We start from the raw sequence: 20639 nt of genomic DNA, 5'->3' as shown, positions 1-20639 counted from the left end.
TTCTCAGTCCACTTACAGACTATTTTATATGATAGTATAAACGAAAGACTGGCAAGGGTAAGATGAGGCTGATATAGAAATGTAACTTGCAGAAATCCACAAAAAAAACTACAATTTTCATATTCTAAAGGTGGTCATAACATTATATATTGGTTATATCATATTGGTCTGAGAAATGAGTGTTTTAATCTTTGAAGAAATATTTACGTTTACTATGTTAAATTGCAGCACCTTCTAAAACTTCGATTACTCATTGTTTTTTAATCCTAAATTTCAGCTCTAATTGAATTTTGATACATAAAATCTTTGCCACGCACTGACGAGAGGAAATAATGTGACGCATTACTCTTGGACAGAGAAAATAACAATAGCTGATTTAATTGGCTTATTTCGCACTGTCCCTAATATTGACCAATTAAAAACGTGACTGGGCGGGGCTTGAAGCTGGACTTTTTTTTCTTCCTTTTTCTGGTGGCAGAGGGAGGGGTGCTGAGAGTGTTGTTGTCTGTGGCTGCTGGGGACAGACAGAGCTGCCAAGGTCGGTGAAAGTACTGCTCTGACCAAGACTTCGGTTGTTACCTCCTGAAAAGCACTACCCCAAGAGACAAACCGGTGAGTTTTTGGCTTTAACTAACTTTTATTCTTGTTTACTAGGGGCTAAGTTGACTTCTCTTCGCCTGGTGTCGTGCCAAATTGTGTATCCCCGTCAAATCAGTGACTGTCAAACGAGTTCACATGGGACGAGATGCCGGGGAGGAAGCGCTAACTTGCTAGCTAACATTAGCGGCTTTTTTGCGCTGAAAATATTTATGTGGGAGTGTTAAATCCTTGTGCAAGTGTGAAAGGACTTTTACACAGGGCACAGTTTTCTGTTGATGTACTACCCTCTCCAGGTTTTTGCCTGACAGCAGTGCTGGCTAACAGGCGGAGGGGTTAGCCAGCAAACTTAGCTTGCAAGTAGCATCCAAATTCTTGCTACATTTTATTTGAATTTTCCCCGTTGTCAACGTCCCAAATAAAATCGTTACTGCTTTATTTTGATTCTCAATTGCTTGAATGAGTGAGTCAGGGGAGTGAAATGCTTAAGGACCGCGGTTTGTTAAAAGTGAGGACAATTTAACAACTTTTCATCCGCAATCACTGCGTTTTCACAACAGTGTAAAGTCCACCACAAACCGACAGCAGTGTGCTGTACATCAACAAGCAGGTGGTTGCAGCATAATGTGAATTATTTCCTTTCTAGTGGCGCTCTCGTGTAAATTTCTCAACCTGTTTAACCTGTAGAAGAGTGCTGATATTCTGGCTCAGTTAAATGTTTCTGGGTCTCTCAGACCAAACAACAGCAGCTGTTTCCTTCACTTCTCCTGACATGAGCTGCCAGCGAATGACTCTATTCTGCCCCATGGGATGTTACTGGAGTACATACCTCATCATATCCAACAACAGCACTACATGATTACTCATGGTTGATTCAGTCCAGTACTTTAGGTCATTGCAGTATTGAGGTATAGGTGGTGGGGGGCTATACTTTCAGGGATGTTGTTGATTGTTCAAGAAATGAGTCAGGACTGACGACTTTCAAAAAATTTAGACCACAGACTGAACTGTGGGAGCCAGTTAACTATCCAATGCAAAAGTGCTGGGACTCAAAATTAGTATGTTTATCAGACACATTTTAATTTTTGTAAGTTGTGAGAGGAATGTGCTTTATTGCGCCTCCTATTGCACTGAAATGGCGCTCTTTTGTTGGAGAAGACATACAGCAACAGCTGCAGACCTCAACAACAGTGTGTGTGTGCGTGCACACGTGTGTATATGTGTTTTGTTTCAGTTGGTATGCCAGGCTGTAATTGCAGCATTTCAGGAATGCTGGTCGAATACTGTGACTTAAAACATAGTGGACAATGGCTGCTGTGGATGAACCTGGTCTCTGTTGGAAGAAGTTGAAATGTTTTGCATGTTCTTTGCATGGCCTGGCCTAGCTGTGTGCCTCAGTGTTCACTTTTACACAGTGGTGACAAGTTCGGGCACGCAGGGCTTTATATGGCCCCAAAAAGCAGGTGCCGAGTCATTACTATAAGCAGCAAGATATAAAAAGAATCACATATGATGTGGCACAAACAAAGTCTTGCTCTGTTTGACTCTATAGAGGTATTAAACTTTTGTTTTCAAATGTCTGGCCAGCATAAGATGCCCCACACATTCTCCAAACTTGTAGAAGAAGGACCCCTATGTAGCACCATCACCATGCCAGTGTTTATATGGATGAATATTGCTTTGGTGACTAGTATGTGTATTGCTTTAGAACATCCCAGTGATGGGACATATGTCCCTGCAGACTTGGTTTGGCAATAATTATAATATCCTGATAACTTTCTTTTGTTGCGAGTGTGCAGCTAATGTAAACTGACTAATCAGTTCTTGTTGGGTTTAGTGTGGTCCTTGTGAACCATGAAAAGGGTTCAGATGCTGTGCTAATGCAACATGGTGCAGCAAATGGGAGAACACTGAAAAGAGCAAAGAGCATGTCAGACTTTACAAATGTATCTTGGCTGAGGCTGAATGTACTGTGTTTGTGTGGCTGAAACTCTGCTCGACCACCGCCCTGGCAGAGCAGTGGCTGTTAAATTGCAGTAGTAATGTCACGTAATTTTGTTCTCTCACTGTTAAATCTTCGTGTGTGTGACAGAAAAACAGGATATGGCATCTCACACCCTCAATAACAGTGGCATATTTTCACGTTGTGGTTTTTAACCTGCTGCTGCATTACAGGTTGCCTGAGGCGAGCACGTGGGGAACCCTTTGTGCTGCATCGCACTCTTTCTTTTGCATTTATTTAGCTCTACTAGGCTGTTACAGCAAGAACACTGCCGCAGTGTCTGAGGGAAATACAAAAAAGGAATGAGTGCGTGAATACCAACCACAGTAAACATGTGGAAGATGTTTAGCCTTATTATTTACAGTATATGATAATGGGCCAACCATATATAAAGTTTTACCTCTGCAGCCTTCACAATAACCAAACCAGGACTAAAATATGTACGGTAAAATCTAAAGCAAAATTACACAGCATCATCTTTTGGTTGATTATGGTGATCAAAGAAATACAGGATCTACCTTAACCATGCTTAGCAAACTGGCATTGATGCTACCTTCTGATGTGTGAAATATGATGACCATAGCCATTACAGTCCTATTACAAAGAGGCTTCCAGGCACTGAAATGTGCTGCTTTAAACGCTCACCAGACCGGATGGAGGTAATGTGATATTTGCCGTTTAGCTGTTCTCAAACTCCAAATGAAACTGCTTGCAGCAGCGGTTTTTGATTGCTGGAGTCCAGCTATGAATCACAAGTTGCTTTGTGACACTAAATAAGAAATCCCAAAGGATTTCCTTCCAGCGCTGCACTGGTGCCAAGTCTGATATCTTACTGAGGTTTTAGCTGAACCAGCAGTTTGAAGCTTTCTTATATTATTATTTCACTGTTGAGGTTGCTGAAGGTTAGCCTGCAGTACTGCAAGACTGTCTCTTGTGCATTCAAGCACACATTTGTTTGTGTGTGTCAAATGTTGGCTGAATATATAGTTCCTCCTCCTGTGCTCATTCAACAGCATGACAAATAAAAATGCCAGTGTTGCATCAAGAGAAAACTATACAGGTGGTTACAGTATAAACAGATGTTTGTTATTTTTAAGTACAACCAGGTATGACAAATGTTAAAGGGTATGACCCATACAAAATCATTGTCTCCATTGTCTCTAATCATCTTGATTGTTCTCATTTATCAGTTCATGTTTGTGCATTTCCTTTCAAGAGAAGCTGAATACGCTTATCACACTTGTTAAAGTTATTATTTCATTCAGACAGAACAAAGTGGCTGAGAAGTCCCACAGTTCCACAGCTCCTGGCTCTTAGTGCTTGGCTGTCCTCCTGTTATCAACGACTAATCATCCAGTGAACCACCAGCCACCGCTGACTCAGCCAATGCTGCCATCTGGGCTGGAACTGAAAACACAGCAGACTTCTCACTGGCTCTAGACCCTCAGATGCTCAGCTAACAGATTGTTTGTGTTTCTGTGTGTATGTGTGCATGTGCCTGCATGTGTGTGACAGTGGAAAAAGTGAAAGAGAACTTCAGAGAGCAATAAAGTGTAGACAGTGCTAAAGATAAAGTCTAAAGAGAGTTAAAAAAAATTTAAAATAATATCATAAATACCCAGTTTTTCAAATAATATTTTTGCGACAATATCCAAGTGTTTAATTTCACTCCGAGGGTTTTGTCAGTATTGACACAATTGGGGAAAAAAAGTGTTAGAAAACTGTTTTCTTGGTCAAACCATTAAACGCCCTGCTCACCAGACTAGACGGCTGTTCAGGGTAAAGTTGTCTATATCTGTGTTGCAGTGTACTAAGAATAATAAGAATGGACCCACCTGATATGGCACACGCACTTTATCTTTTTAATGTTTGTTTCATAATATGTGTGCCCAGGACTCTCTGGAAAGCAGTATCAATAATAACTGGATTATCTTGGTCAGTAAACTAAACTGCACATGTGAGTAAAAACACTAAAATAAAGTGCATATAAAAGCAGCAGCCTAACTCTGCTGCTTGTTTCTAAATATTTACCATGCATTTATATAAACAGTGAAGTCCCAACCTCTTTCTCTGGTGGAGCATTGGAGTAGCACACCAAAAATCAATTAAACTTAACACGTAGCAAATAAGGCCTGCAATTGTTTTGATAATTGACTTATTTTCTATCACTAATCAATTTACAGACTAATGGTGTCAGCTCTACAAATGTGTCTCTCCTCTGTTCTAATTGAAATAAAAGTTTGGTGTTAATGGAGCTAGAGAAAGAGATCTAACCAGTCACAAGCTAAAACACGTGTATTGTTGGAGAAAGGCTGTGTGAGACATTTTGACACGTTCCATGTGCTGATATTGTGCATGCTGGTTTACTGTCACACTGTCATGACTTACAGGGACACTTGAATACAACAGTCATTGTAAATATTATTAGTTGTACAAGTACTTTTCCTTCTGTGACATGTCAACATGTCTGCTGTGAAAGGACCTATGAATCAAAATGATCATTTCAGCTGTAAATGTGTACCCACTTACACAAGGAGCCTTTTCTGTCTCCCAGTTTGGCAAAGCAGGATTAATAAATCTCAGCTGTTAGAACGGCTTATCTTTATCTTAAGATTAAAGTGTTCCAACTCTTAAGCCACCTGTGTTCAATATTCACCAGGAATAATGTTTTCTGGTCAAAATTCTGCAATTTTTTAATTCATTTTTGGCCCTCCACGATCACCTATTATTTTAATACTCTCAGGAAATGAGTTGTGTGTGTGGCCGACCATGGCTGCGTCGCAGTAAAACAAAGTGCGAATTAAACTGTCCGCTCCCAAGTTCCTGTTTTACCCGCAAACTACCTGTCTGACTGTCTTTTTATCTGTCTGTCTGCCTGTGAGAATAAGCCTGTGACGAGCTGCGCTGCCTTATGACCCTGCACACTTCCCGCTCACGTTTCACTTTTTATACTCACATCCTGTCAGCGGGACAACAGCTCTCTGTGAGTCTGTTTGCTGTGCACTTTCAGTATGCTCTCGCTGGCTAGTGTAGTGCTGAGGTTGAGCTTGTAATTGTCAGTTCTCTTATGTTTATTATCCCTCAGTTGCTCCAATATTACTGTAAGTTTGAGTTTTTCTTTGGTTTGTCGTAATGTTGTTTGCTCATGTAACAGACTCCCCACATGAGTCATTAAAGTTTTATTTTATGGTAGGAGACTGATTTTTTTTTTTTTTTTTTTGGTTAACTGAAGGCTCCAACTTTCAAACCACATAGCGTCCGTGTGCTAATGTACAGCAGTGTTCAAGGATGTTATTTTTTCATGATTTTATTTTATTTTATTAACTTAAATTATTATCGTGATGACAAATGTTTGTCACTCCTTTTTGTACGACTTCTATTTTGTCCTTACTTAACCCTGTGAGGTTTAACACTGCCTCATGTCAGCATGTTGTTTTTGAAACCTAAGTGGTGGTACGACGGGGTCATCTAAAATGCACGCCATCTGTCCTATCGATTTTGTGCAAACTACTTTCAACAACGGGCTTCTTTGCTTTGGCCGTTTATTTATGCACAAATGCCCAAAGCATCATACTTTCTAGGCCACTGGAAAATTGGAAAGCCTTGGAAAATGTGTTACAGTAAAAAGCTAAGTTGAAAGCTATGAAAGTATAAGATAAAAGAAAAAAACTCAGATTTAATTATTCTCATTTTTTCAGTCTTTGTCATATTTGTGATCATATTTATTCATAGTCTATATTTATTGGCAAATGGCAAATTTCTGCTGTGTGAGTCACAGTTTCTATTTGATGTAGTGAAATTACCTGCAAGCCAGTTTCTCTTGCTGCACGTGTCACTACTGCCCGATCAGTGCGTTTGAAAGCAAATTCAATTGGAAAAATGTTTATGATACAAATATGCAACAATATGCATCATAGCCTTGAATATATAAATCATTATAATATTTAAGTTTCACAGAGAATAGTGAGTTAGCTGTTTTCTGCCACTCCACCTGTTTTTTCTGCATTTCCACAGCTGGCAGGAGGATCTTGGCGTTTTGCAACTCAGCAGCGCGCTCACTGATCTCAGCAGGTGCAGGAACCCGGAGATTTACAGCTGTTTATTGTTCATGACAAGCTTAACGGTCTGTGAGAGCAGAAATATTAGGATGTTGAGGAGAACAGCCGTCACCCTCTGGTAAGGAGAGTGTATCAGCACAAAAACCAGTGGACAGACCAAAACAACAGCAGCTCTGTCAGGGCAGGGCACTGAGTGTGTCCAAACTGATTTAATGTCCGAGTGCTGCAGAGTAATGGCTTAAATCCTGATCCTGATTACTGTATGCTGGGATTATGATGATTAATGCTGATTATTAGACTTGATAATTTGATTATGTAATTATTTGGAGGTCCAGAGCGTGCTGCCAGAAAAATAGATTTTTTTTCTCTTGCATACATGCTGCAGTTCCACCATTTTGCATGGTTAAATAATTTTACAGCGTTTGTGTGTAAAAGTATAAATGGTCAGAAACTGATCACGTCTCAATTTGGCAAAGGTTGACGTGTGTGTCCTGCTTGTGCTTTGTGCAGTCCCCTTTATTTGTGGATATGAGATGCAAAGTACAGGTAACAAAGTGAAAGCATTGTAAGGAGGAAAGAAAAAAACTGTTTAGCCTGGATATGTTGCAGGACCAACTGAGCGAGTGCACTTGATCTGAGCCCCAGTCGACAAACTTGTCTGATGACAGAGGCCAAAGGCCTGCATGCTCTGTAAAGGTCAAGTATCGTCTGCGAGGCCATTCTGAAGTGATTAGCGCTGATGCTTCACAGTAGAGCCAGCGCTCACTAAAAGCCATAAATAGGTTTGTTTTCATAAGGAAACCCCTGTGCCCCACTCCCTGTGTTTGTGTAGCCTGTTTTTGCAGAAATTAGTCAGAGACCATCTCTCTCTCTCTCTCTCTCTCTCTCTCTCTCTCTCTCTCTCAGCTGTGAACAATAAGCTCAGCAGTTTGTATCATGAAGCTCAGTGTGTTGAAGGATTAACTGTCCATATCCCAATATTGCCAATCATGTGAATGTAATGATAAAGCAGGTCATTTTTTATTTAATTTCATTGAGCTAGAATATAGAATTAAAGAAAGACACTTCCTAGCTTTCTTACTAAAGTGTGAGAAACTGAAAATGGCAGTTTGTGGTTTTATCTGCCAGAATGTACACATGGTAATTAGTGACCTTTTAGAGGTACTGGTATGTGCATAGTATTACTCTTTCCAATCTTTATACTAAGCTAACCAGCTGCTGGCTGTAGCTTCATATTCAATTGACAGATATGAAAGGGTTCTCAATATTTTCATCTTACACAAAAGCAAAAAGCTTATTTCTCAAAATGCCAAACTATTCCTTTTTAGGTTTATCCACATAAGACTCATTTATACTACAGTGTTAACACATGATGCTTGTTGACAGATGTGGACACCATTCATGATAAGTTGTTATTATATTACTTTGTAGTCCTCTTGGACTGTCAACAGTGCCCTTGTAGCGTAGTGGCAGCGTGGTCATAACAAATTGAATGGTACACAGACATCCGCACAGTCTTGTGTACACCCTCTGATGAGGAAATTACGTCACTTGGAGCTTACTGGAGCCTCATGTATTCGAGGTGCTGCCCTTTCGCCATTTGGATAAACGCATTTATCAAATGTCTTCTGGTCTTAAAACATCAAAGCAGACTTAAATTATTGAGCAACAAGTCAGAGCATTTGCTGATGTTGGTATTCTTCAGGTAACCCCAGCAGTTGCACCTCTGTCTGTTTGATTATATTGTTTAGAATAATCTTGCTGCCAAGGTCTTGGTACTTTCGGTTGGCATAGCTTACCAGACCTCCACCCAGCAGAGAAGGAGCCTGTAGTGGTGTAAATCGCTTGATGCTCTCACATACACACTAGTTTCAAACAAGTCAGTCACACACAGACATGGTTCCCTTTGTATCTGTGCTGCTGACATGCAGGCCTTGGCAGAACAGAAGTGGCATTGAGCAGAGACGTAGGAGGAATTTCTACGCCTGGAGTCCCACTCTGTGCAGCAATGGCTGCTAGTAGCCAGACAGCCACTCTGCCTCCTCCTCCTCTCCAAATACCAAACGCCCTCCTTTACTTTCCTATTGGTTTTTGCCTTGATTTCTCTTCTCTTCCTTCCATTGTTCTTTTCATGCACTCTTATGTGCCTTGGCAGTCTCTCGCTCTCTCTATCCCACTTTCTCTTTTTCAGCATTGACAGAAGCCTCTGTGAGTTGTTTACTACGTCCACTGACCACCACCCCCTCTTCCTCCTCCTCCTCCTCCTCCGCTCCCTGAGCAGAAAAAAATGAACTCTGTGAGTTTTTGTCTCTGTTGCCATTATCAGCGTCCCTCTCCCTCTCTCTGCACCAGAGGCCAGATGTGGAGGAGGGATAGTGGTGAGTTTGTAATGAGCAAGTGTAAAATTAGGCTGCAGGCCCAGCTGGCTGAACCAGAGGGCACACAGAGCCAGCAGCTGAACAGAGCTGAGTACTGCTGCAGAGGAGGAGACTCACTGCTGTGCTTTAGTATCACTGACGTGTGTGTGTGTGTGTGTGTGTGTGTGTGTGTGTGTGTGTGTGTGTGTGTGTGTGTGTGTGTGTGGCATGGTTTCTGAGCCAGAGCATTTCAGCGAGCATCAGGAGTACTTAAAAATTAACTGTGCTTGATGTGCGACTCCTCACTGACAAAGAGTTCTTCATTGTGCACAGAGCGTTTAGAGAACAGTTAGTAGACCAAAACAGTTGAATCCTGTGCTGGTATGTGAAGTAGACTGTAAGAGGCAAGGATAAAGGGCATCAGTGATACAGCAGAGGGAAGCAAGGCTGCCATTGTGGTGGTGCTGGGTAGGTTTCCTCCCTCTCCACACCCAGCCCACCCTCTGCCCTGCCTTCCAGCAACCCCCCCCCCCCCCCCCCCCCCCAGCCTGTGTCCATATTAGGGCAAAACTCAGCCAACCTCCCCTCGAGCTGAGCTCAACCCCCAAACACGCCCTGCTGTCACATTTGCTCCAGCGAAGGAAGCCTGAGGGAGACGCAGTTCCCCTAACCCAATTTGAAGGCCTGTTTTCCTGGCCAGTCAAAACAGCAGAAGGATTTTAAAAATGGATGCAGAAAGCCAAGGCCAATCATGTTGTTTTTGTTTAAAGTGGCAGGCTGGTGTGTTTTTAATGTTTGTTTTCTTGATGGGCTATAATTGAGCACACATTGTCACTCGGGGCCCACTTTTCTCCAGCAGCTCTAAGAGTTTTATATCTGCATACATCCATAGTTTGAGTGCTCTTCATATTCTGCCACATTAGTGTTCAGTTTTTATGACTGATGTTATGCTACCACCTATGCAACTTGTTTACTTAGTGCTCAGCAGTTTTGCATTATTAAGTAGAACAACTCTAAGCAGGCTGGTGTAATGAGCAGGCCAAGATTTTGCCAGGCCAAAGGTCACAATTTTTGGGCTGGATTGATTTCTTCTCTGCATCTCTGAAATCACTTGGCGGCAGGGAACAATTTTTCAGGCGTTTAATACCAACTTTATTATGGAGTTTTTCACTGTGAATGTTCCTCAATGAGAAACAGTTAGGCGAAACAGAAGCAGTCCATACAAAAAGTATGTGGTTAGGGCACTGTGAAGGCAGTTCAGTTTGGATAACAATGGTGGTGGGAGACGCACCAGTTAAACAATTCATTTGTGCATGCCAGTCATTTTCCTAGAGATTCCCAAACAGAAGTTATTTTGGGTAATTGGTGTTGATTTTGGTTTCCTTTGGTTTATACCAAGTTCCTCTTGGAGGAAATATGATTAACAGACATAAGAACCACTCAGTCAGTACATGGTATTTTAGAGGTAGAACAGTTCCACTTGTTGTAACTTACAATCCAATCACACATTGACACACAAATTGCAGGATGTGCACCCACTGGCTAAAAACCTATTGGAGTGTAAAAATTGGGTATTGACAGGCTTCATTTAGAATATTATAAGTTTTTAACGTCAGTGTGAGCAATAACACTGCATAACAGTCATGGTTTAATACATACCGCATTAGTTTGGTGTGCATTTGGTGCAGTGTAGAAAGTGAAAGATAAAATTCCTCTCCATTCATTTTGAAAACAGTCCAACATTAAGTGAAATCTAATGGGCCGTGATTCTAAAGACAGAAGCCACTCAGATATAGAAACCATGATGCCCTGTCTCAGTACGTCATTGCATGTTGTGCTCTCTAATGTGTGGCTGTGCACCTGCAACAGGAATAAACCCACTCCTATGGTATTCATCATTGCTTTCACCCGGTCTGAATCTGCACTTCTGAATATGCAGGTTTTGAATGCAGGGCAAGTCTGACCAGCATGTTTTAGTTAATTGTCAACAACTGACACACTGCCAGCGTTCTGTGGGAGGAACAACCACTTCTGTATTCATGTCCCACACCGGGCATGAAGTAGCCTCTTATCAGATTGTATTAGGCAATTAATCTGTAATTATAAGGCTTCTAAGGTCTAGCAAACAGAACGTACTGTACCAAGGAGGAGGTGGAAGAAATTACAAATGTAATACACAGTTCTGAGGCATGTTTTCTTGATTGACAGGTTCCCCCGACATGTCACAGTCAGATATGATGGTCCCTAAATTGTAGCCCCGTTAAACGTTTCACACCCATTCGCAGGATGTGGATTTTGTTGCACCGAAATGGCAGCAACTCAACTTCAGGCTCCAAAAATAATGTGTTAACATAACTTTTTTTTGTGAACTGGATACTTTATCTGCTTAAATCCATAATCACTGTCATGTTTTATGAGATACCAAACATTACAAGTTCTCATATCTGATTCTTTGCCAAAGTGGCTCCCAGACACAGCCAGCATGTAGAAGCATTTGGCTGCTGGTCGTTTTCCTCCGTCTGGGATTGACTGTGTTTGAAAAGTGCCGCAAGCCTTTTTAAAATTGATTTATTTTTCAATGGTCGCTCCTTGTTTCTCAACATGAAGAACACAGTAGGCTTTTGCCCTGCCAGGGAATGTGCTGCTCAGGATCAGGTCTTTTTCTGTTTCATCATGTTCCATGATAAATGTTTTATCAGCTTGGCTGGTTGAGATATGTACACCAAGATACTGGAAAGGAAATTGCCTCTTCTTATTACATCTGACCTTTGAAAAGTCTTTTGTTTGACGGTTGCGTGTTGCAGATGCTCAGGTGGTCTCAGACTTTTGGACCAAATTCCAGAAACTGCAGATCAGGTTTTACCAGTTTGCAGGTTTCCTTGTGGGGGGGGGACATAATTTCCTGTGACATCTATAATTGTTTTTCTGTTCTCCTACATCATAAGTACATATTTACATGACATTAATATAATGTTTCATACCCCGGATTATGACCTAAAATTAAATGAATAATGGTAATTATGTTGCTAGAGAATATAACACCTCAACTATGTCAGCTATTGCAAAAATTCAGGAAATATTTAGTGAAGAGGAACTGACCTGTTTACAAGAATAGAAATAATGAAGTCAAACTGACTTTATGTATTTACGCACATGAAGCTGTGCAGCTTAACCTGCATGAGTAAAAAAGGAAGTTAACACAGTTCCTGCAGTTTTCAGCACCTGTTCAGCAGTTGGGGTTTTGATCTGGTTTGTGGTGTCAGTTGATGAATGAAAGGAATCACTCACACAAGAAGGAGATCTAAAGTTTAACTGTTTCTCATTTGTTGTTGTTCTTTTGAGGGTTTCATACGTCTGTAAAACGAACACATTTGATGTTATAACATGAATACAAAGTGAATGCAACACTGTCAAATCAATTAATCTTAATAGTTAGTGATGTCCATGTTTCTCCTTCACCCCATCTAAAATCCCCAAACCTGCTCACTGGGCTGTTATGAATCCATCATCCACTCATCAGCTGTTGCCATGCAGAATGGAAGAAAGATGCAACATAGTTGTGACAGACACACACACACACACACACACACACACACACACACACACACTCACTCATTTACTCATGGGAGACTCGCAGTCTTCCAGCTCATTGAACCTCTATTGAGGGGTTAACCCTTGTTTGAACCCTTAGAGTATGTCTGTAGAAGGCAGATCGTCCTGAGCCAGATGTGACTCCATCCCACCATACACACACACACACAAACATACATACACACACACACACACAAACATACATACACACACACACTGCTTCACATCATCTTCTGCCACACTAGGGGACAGGATTTTGCCATCAGACACACTTGCGCTCATTTCCACCTACGTGCACACAACTTATCTCCTTGTTTGGAAACGTGAGTCTCACTTGGGACTTGTGGTTACTCTTCACACAAATTTGCACACCAACTCCCCTTGCGTGACCTGGAGCCACATTGGAAATGTGCATTTTCCAGTGTTGGAGATGATGCTCATCCATGTAAATAATTGATTTACAGGTTCAATCCTGAATGTCTGTGCACATCAACAGCTGTCACGCTATCCATGGTTTGTGCCAAGGCCTCCAGTCGCCAGTTTTATGGAGGATGTAATGCATCAGCAACAGCTGATATAACTGTGAATGGTCATAGACAAACCACACTTATTTGTATTTTCCCAAAATTAGAAGTGTAAAAACTGATGTTGAAACTGCACATCCATTGTACATTGTCTCTTTTTTTGGCTTATACTTATTTGGATAATTCAAATAACCTGAGTGATTTAAATGCGCTGCTGTGAACCCCTTTATCAGAAACACAAGTGTACTGTAAGTGCATAAAATAATGTAACATAATACCTCATGACTAGATCATTAGTTGATTATATGTATTTTTTTTTTTTACAAAGCATACCTGTACACTGAGAGATTACTGAACCTGAATGAAAGATTCACAATTGCATTTACTTTAGTAGCAGAATACCTGTATTTTGATAACATGCACTTGCCATGTGTCAGATTTCCATCTGGGTTTCCATGCAACAGGAACCGTTTGGTGGTTGAGGTTTGATGTTAAACAAAACTGCAGTAAGCACCTGTCACATGTACTCATGTATGTAATCATCTCATTGGGGCTGTTTCTTTGAAATATGTCAAACTTATCCACTGAGAGATACACACTGAAAAGTTTACACATCTTAATTAAAAGTGTATTTTACACCTTCGGGATTTGGAAATCATTTGCCTGTAAAACACTTTCATGTAGTGACGTTGTGTTTGCCATAGCTCGACCGCGGCTCTGATTGATTGTCTGATTGTTGGTTGAGAGTTCATGGTCAAGATTCATGGAAAAATAAAAGTAAGACTATGACTGTAATAAGATGATGTTCATCATCTTTGTAGCCCTTGGTAAATTAGAATTAAGACTTATTTTGCTTGTGGAAACTTCAGTGTATCATAAAGAGGGAGAGACTGCAGTTCAGCAACATGAATCTCCACATCATAAAAGTCAAAAACGTTGTTGTTTTTTATGGTTGCCTTTTCAAGGAAGCATTGTATTTCAAGTTGGATGTGACGACCTTGACTCTATTTTGTTGGAGCTAGTGGAGCTCTTGGCCTTGACAAATGCTCTTTGACTTTGTCTCTTTGTATCTCTGTGCTCATCACGCTCTCATCACATCAGTGAAATTTGCAGGATGTTACCACACTGGATTTGTTCTTTTCCATTGACCGATGGCTGCAGTGATACTATTTGAGGTGGACTACAAACAGAATATCCAGTTTGTTGAAACTATCATTGTTGGTTTTTCATTGTCAGATGCGTTTGTCATTCTCAAGGCCAGCTTGTAGTTTAGTGCAGCACATATGCTATTAGGTGTTTTCACTCAGTGTTAGCAGTGACCTAGTTGTAATCACAGTTTGCCAATGCAGTTTCCTGTGCCTGTAGTTTCCGCCTGTCACATTGCATTGTGTTTTTGACTCATTCACCAGCAATTCCAGTGGTTACTGTAAATCACAACCACAAAGACAGCTACACAGGTAAGTCATTTTAGTTTGAACGGCATTAACAGATGCCTGCTAGTCAGCATGTTTCTGCATTCCCTTTCAAAGTGATATCAGCAATTTACAGGTACTGTGCATTAGCAGAACACCCAAAATATAAAGATAATATGAGATATGTTATCTTTACATACTTTAGTCTTTGCTTTTTTTTGTAAGAAAACCATTCTTCAAACTGTTGTTGGACTAATTTGCATTAGATTATAATATGTGCTCACTGATTTATTGAGTAGTCAGTGGTTTGAGGCCAGTGTTGGCCATGTAAACACACTGTGAAAACCCAGCTGATAGAGAGCTAGATAAGAGGGACTCGTGAATGTTCGCTGTTATGGTTCATTATACCCAGTGAACTGTGGGATATGCAGTCTTTTGTTGTCTTGTGTAAACTGTGGCTACACACCATTGGAGTAGGACATTCACTGAGCCCTGTCACAGTCAAGTAGAGTGCGTCTTTCCATGTCACACAATTCACCTCAAATAGATCTGTAGCTTTCTGCTTGTCATTAACAACAGTTGTTACGTGTTTATATGTGGAAACATTGCTTGTGCTGCATGAGGTGAAAGCCTTTTTCAGCACTCTTCAGTTTTGCACTACTTTCTTTCTTCTCGGTTCATTGCCTTCAGCAACATTGAGGTGCTGACACATTAATGACGCCCTCTTTCTTTAGGTTTTTAGATTTTGTTTGGATGCACAGTTTCTTTTCTCGTGGATTTATTTTGTCTGCGATTTCTCTCAAGATTGTTTCTGGCATTTTCCCCTCATCATAATCACCCGCCTGCAGTCTGTCACTCTCAGTTTTTACCCAGTGGGTTTGGCATCCTCTTCACCAGGCGTTCAACCAGAAGTGACAGCAGCTTTCATCACGTATACCTTCCCTTTTTCTTAACAGTAAACCAGTGAGGAGCAAAGTGTGTATGTGTGTGCACCCTCTGGCTTCCACTCTGTCATATTCATGTGCTTCCCCTGTTTTTAATGGACGTCTCTGCTGTCACCATGGAAACAGATAGCTTTTAGACAAGGGCTGGCAGGCGAGCTGTGTGGCTGTGCACAAAAGTAACTGTTAATGTTTCATGATGGTGATGTTTTATATCTTTGCGGTGGTGTATCTGTGAGTGCTTATAGAGGTCAATGCCACAGGTTAAGTCGGGGCATCACTATGTCTATAATTCATTGACACACAGAACTAACTTCAGTGTAAAAACATCAGACAGAAGGACTCTTTTGCTTCTTTCTTTGCCCTCATTACTCCCTCCAGACGGGTAAAATGTATCTGGAGGGAGTAAATTAGAAGCCTTTCATCAGAAACTGCCTTCACTGTGCCTGAAGCAAAGGCTCTGAGCTGCTCGCTGTGTGGCAACAGAAGACTAGCTGCTGCAGTGAGAAAATAAGTATCACTTTGGAGACATAAGATAATTAGGACAAAATGGAAACATCGAGCTAAGTATGTAGAACAAAGCTAAACTACTTGGAATCAGTGACGCCGTTTTTACTCAGTTCCACAGTTGTCTTAAATATTTATTCCTTCAATATCTCACATGGAAACAACATCGTGGTTAAGCTATGATCCAACTAGCTAATTAAATGCCAATCCAGTTAAAAGGGCAGATCCAGGAATCACTTCCCTTAACACTGCAAAATTATTCGACACAGAACATGCAGTCAGTAGAGTGCAGGCCTCCACAAAGGCCAGTGTCAAACAACATTCACCAGACTAAAGAGGAAAAATTTTTAATTCATATTAAATTATCTGGATTTGCCCAAAATGTAATGAGTTCTTCCCTGGCTCATGACCTATCCCTCCACCAGGTTTGGTGCAAATCAGTTCAGTACTCTTTGCGTAATCCAGCTGACAAACAAACAGACACAGGTGAAAACATAACCTCTTTGCAGAGGTAATAATGTTTGGATCTTGATGTAAAAACTCAAACGTATTTATTATGTTGAGATCTATGACCTTGTACAATTTGGCGTAGATCCAGATTATTATCTGGATCTGTTTGGCCTTGGTGGAGGTATGCGTGCCATTCTAGTAATGTAATGGAAATGAAACCTTTGCACTCTTTCAGTATCTTAACAATTGTAAAATTGGTCACTGGACTTCTTCCTTTTCACTCACTGAAAGTCATTTTCAATTACAGCCACAGCTGAATGTCTGAAGAGTCCTTATGCAATGAAAACACTGATGATTTTTGATACTCCATGTTTTCCTTGAGGGTATAAATGAATTCAGGTCGAGAAGATGGAAGAACAGACTTTATGTGAAGTGATGAACGGTCAAAAATTTACCCTTCCCACTAAAATTGTGACTCAAATCTGTCAAAAATAATAACAATATGATTTTCTTTGCATATCTTTCATCCCAAGAACAAATGAAGTTTGATTCCAACATATCGTTTGCTGAGATGGACAATACTCTAGCTGTCAAACTCCTGTTCCTTTGTTAAAATTATTTTTTATAGATAACTTTGGTTAAGTCTGGAAAACAAAACTGATAAAGAGATTTCAATATAAACTGACATTTTTGGCATGCATTTTTTTTAATGGATACAACGTGTCCTGCCTCTCTAAGAAACCAAAGAAAGGGGAAAACAGTTTTAATAAAAAAAAAAAAAAGAGGCAAAATATCTATTTATGTTATTGAAATAATGTATGTGCTCTAATTTCATGTTAGCTCAGGTGAGAGTCTCTACTTTGTTTTGCTGACCCTTACAATCATGTTTCTCCCTCCCACCCCCAAAGCAGTCAACCTAGGGGAAACACTGATGTGTAAAATAACTCACTGCTCTCAACAATACATTTTATGGTTAAATCAACCTTACTACACTCATATTGTTAATAACTCACACTGGGACATAATGGGCCTGTATGATATTATTATTATGTGTGTTATTCCTGTGGGGCCCGTGGAAAATTCCATTCCTACTCTCAATTGATATTTCCCAAAAAAACATGTTTATTTTTTCTGAGTCTGCATCTCCCTCCTCTCTGTCTGGCTCCACCACCTGCCAGGATGATTGACAGATTTACTGACTACTAAACTGACTGACTCATCTGCTGACCGCCTGGTTCAACGTGTGGCTTGTTTACTGAATGGGTGGCTCACAAAGCTAACATACTGGCTGAATGATAGGCTGGATTGATTATTTGTCCGTGTAGCTAATTGCTGTTTTTTTTTAATCTGCAATGATGTCTCCTGGCTGATTTTGTAAATTAACTTCCTGGCTAATTGAATTAATCATATTCAGTGTTACTGTGTAAATGAGTGGACTGCCTGGTGACATCTGTTAGTCTGGCTGGAAAAACAAAAGAGAACAAAAAAACCCAGATAAGGAAACAAAGAGGGAAGAAAAGAGAAAGGAAAGAAAGCGTGAATGTGGATAAGGAAGTTGAAGAACAGAGAGAGAAGTTGGATGTGTAATGAGCGAAGTGAGTGTGATGGTGAAGTGTCTACTCTTATCAGCGCTCAGTCTGTGCCGTCCACATGGTGTTTTGGCAAGTAGGTGTTTTCTGAGAGGTCCAGAAGGGACAAGCAAAGTGTGCATGTGCGCCTGTGGACCTCGCGTGATTGTTGAGGTGAAGTCTGCTCATGTGTCAGACGAGCTGCCACACACTTCTATGCCCTTATAAGGAGAGTGTCCCTGTGGGGCCTCCATCCATCCATCCATCCACCCACCCACCCACAGCATCCCACCTCTTTTTCCCCTCACTCTGTTGCCGTGCAGGTTCCACAGAGGAGGGATGGGGTCAACACAGATGGATGTACTGTGACAGATGGACAGATGGGAAGAAGACAAACTGTGTGTGTGTAGTCTTAAATGTCTGACATGAGAGTTTAGATAGTTTATATCATCTACAAGACAAGTATACTGTAAATGGCAATCTGCTGTTAAGTGCTAATTGGTGGATCTGCAGTAAATGGAACATTTGCTCGTGTGTGGCAACATTTAAACATAGTGGAGTGTATGAACAATGTTTCCTGTAACCTAGTAGATTCAGTTCATGTGAGTGAGTTTACTCTGTAAGTGTGTGTGTGTGTGTGTGTGTGTGTGTGTGTGTGTGGTGTGTGTGTGTGTGTGTGTGTGTGTGTGTGTGTGTGTGTGTGTGTGTTTCATGGACTACAGAGAAGAGCTAGACTGGCAGGTATGTTGGCAAATATCAGCTTATTGCAGATATATTGGTATCTGTGATTAAATGACCGACATTGCTCTAAAATGTCCCACTTAGTTTGCATCTTGGTCAGTATCAAGGTTGTTGTTTATGTGCTTATGCTAGAAATAAAAGATACTATCGGCTGATATATTGGTACATATATTGTATGTATCGGCCTCGAAAACCCAGTATCAGTCAGGTTATAGGCCACTACTGAGGACAGCTGCAAGAAAATGCATTGTGAACTTATCAAGAAAACCAATGTTTTATTTTCAGGTCACAGAAGTTATTCCTGTATTCAGAGATTTCTAGCCACAAAGCTACTGGTCAGACAAAAATGAGCCACAGCACCAGGGGACATAAAACATTAATATTTCAAGCCACAGCACAACAGGCAGTAAGATGTGACCACAGGGCAACAGAAGAACTCAACACAACTAGCTGCTTTTTTCTCGTCAGGGCTCTTTATAAATTAAAACTACTAAGCTGGCCATTGTAGTACTGTGCACTGCAGCAAGATGAATGTATGTCTGGACTACAACTCCAGGCCGCCGTGTATAATGATAGGCTGCCCTGCTGATGGTCACATTACATCCAGTGTCTCAGTTTCCTAAGTTCTACACCAACAGGTTTTGTGGGCAGCACTGAGCAGACATTTGCCAGCTGAAAACTTAAATTGTTGCAGATTTGGTGCAGTAACTGGCTCTAACTACAACAATTTCACTTACATGTTGTGCCAGGTGCAACTAGATCATTTACAGTTGAAGAGTTCGATCTCACATTAAGAAAGCAGCCATTACATAATGACTTGAGAGCACAAAATTAAAACAAAGTAGTTCAGATTTTTAAATGCTGCTTATTTTTTAGGTTCATAAAATGTAACTTACTTCTACATTTGAAAGATATGAATCTGAATAACGAGCTTCAAATAATCCTGTTGGTATTTTCTTCTTCGGTTGGCCAATAAATGTCACATTGAATGTGCCCTCACTTTGTTTTTGACAGAATATGACAGCGCCATCTTTTTTTTATTTTATATATATTTTCTACTGTCACCTGGGAGGGAGTTACGTTACAGTGCAAACCCAGTGAACATTAGCAGCCGCAGCTTGTCACGGGACATTTAATACTCCAGTGAACGTGCAGCAGGCACAAGCTTAATCAGCATTATTTTGGATATAACAGACAAGGGTTTTGATTTCACTGTTGAATAATTCAGTGGTGTGTTCGGTGATGGGAGGAGGGTTGTATTTGTTTGCTCAATGCTTGTATGTCGGGAGAAAAGCTGGTTAATGTGGAAACTTGACACTGTACCTGACAGATGTGTGATGTGCACGTGTGGGCGGACACACACACACACACACACACACACACACACACACACACACACACACACACACGGGCTTTTAAAACATGCAAACATTAATTTAACACAAATTCTTCTTCTCTCTCCCGTTTCAGAGACAAAAAGAAAGCGGATGATATAGACAGCAACCAGAGGTCCTCCACCAGAGAAGGTACATGACTCACACATACATGTATACACACACACCCTTAACAAAACAGTTTTTCAAGCTCCTGTAGTCGTTCTGTTTGAATAAGACCACACTCTAAGCTGCCACTGAGGCACATCAGCCCTTGCAACAATGCTGTGGTTTAGATGATTACAGAAGGGATTAGCCTGCACTTGTTGTATTGAGCCCAAAACTTTCTCTCTCTGACGCTGTTGAACGGTTTGTCCTCAGGGCTGTTAGAGAGAAACACTGAACGTTCAGTTGGTTCTGATGTAGGCAGGAGGAAAAGTTACCTTTTTATGCCTCAAAGATATCCACATCACAATGTTAAGGTTTGATACAAGTTTGTTACTCACCCTCAATTATGC

At 40.8% G+C, this 20639-nt stretch overlaps 1 protein-coding gene across 3 annotated transcripts in view; it reads left to right on the top strand.

Moving 5' to 3' along the window:
- The first annotated feature begins 478 nt into the window (after positions 1-478).
- Positions 479-20639, top strand: part of fam49a (family with sequence similarity 49 member A) — a 35140-nt gene continuing 14979 nt past the window's right edge. For all 3 annotated transcript variants that reach the window (XM_056404916.1, XM_056404918.1, XM_056404917.1), the window contains exons 1-2: positions 479-612; positions 20219-20274. The gene's annotated coding sequence lies outside the window, so the exon portion shown is untranslated. The remainder of the gene's footprint in view (positions 613-20218; positions 20275-20639) is intronic.

The sequence above is a fragment of the Seriola aureovittata genome, chromosome 19 (assembly GCF_021018895.1).
Source record: "Seriola aureovittata isolate HTS-2021-v1 ecotype China chromosome 19, ASM2101889v1, whole genome shotgun sequence".
Taxonomy (NCBI): domain Eukaryota; kingdom Metazoa; phylum Chordata; class Actinopteri; order Carangiformes; family Carangidae; genus Seriola; species Seriola aureovittata.
The sequence above is the reverse complement of the archived record's forward strand: the minus strand, read 5'-3'. Positions and strand labels throughout refer to the sequence as shown.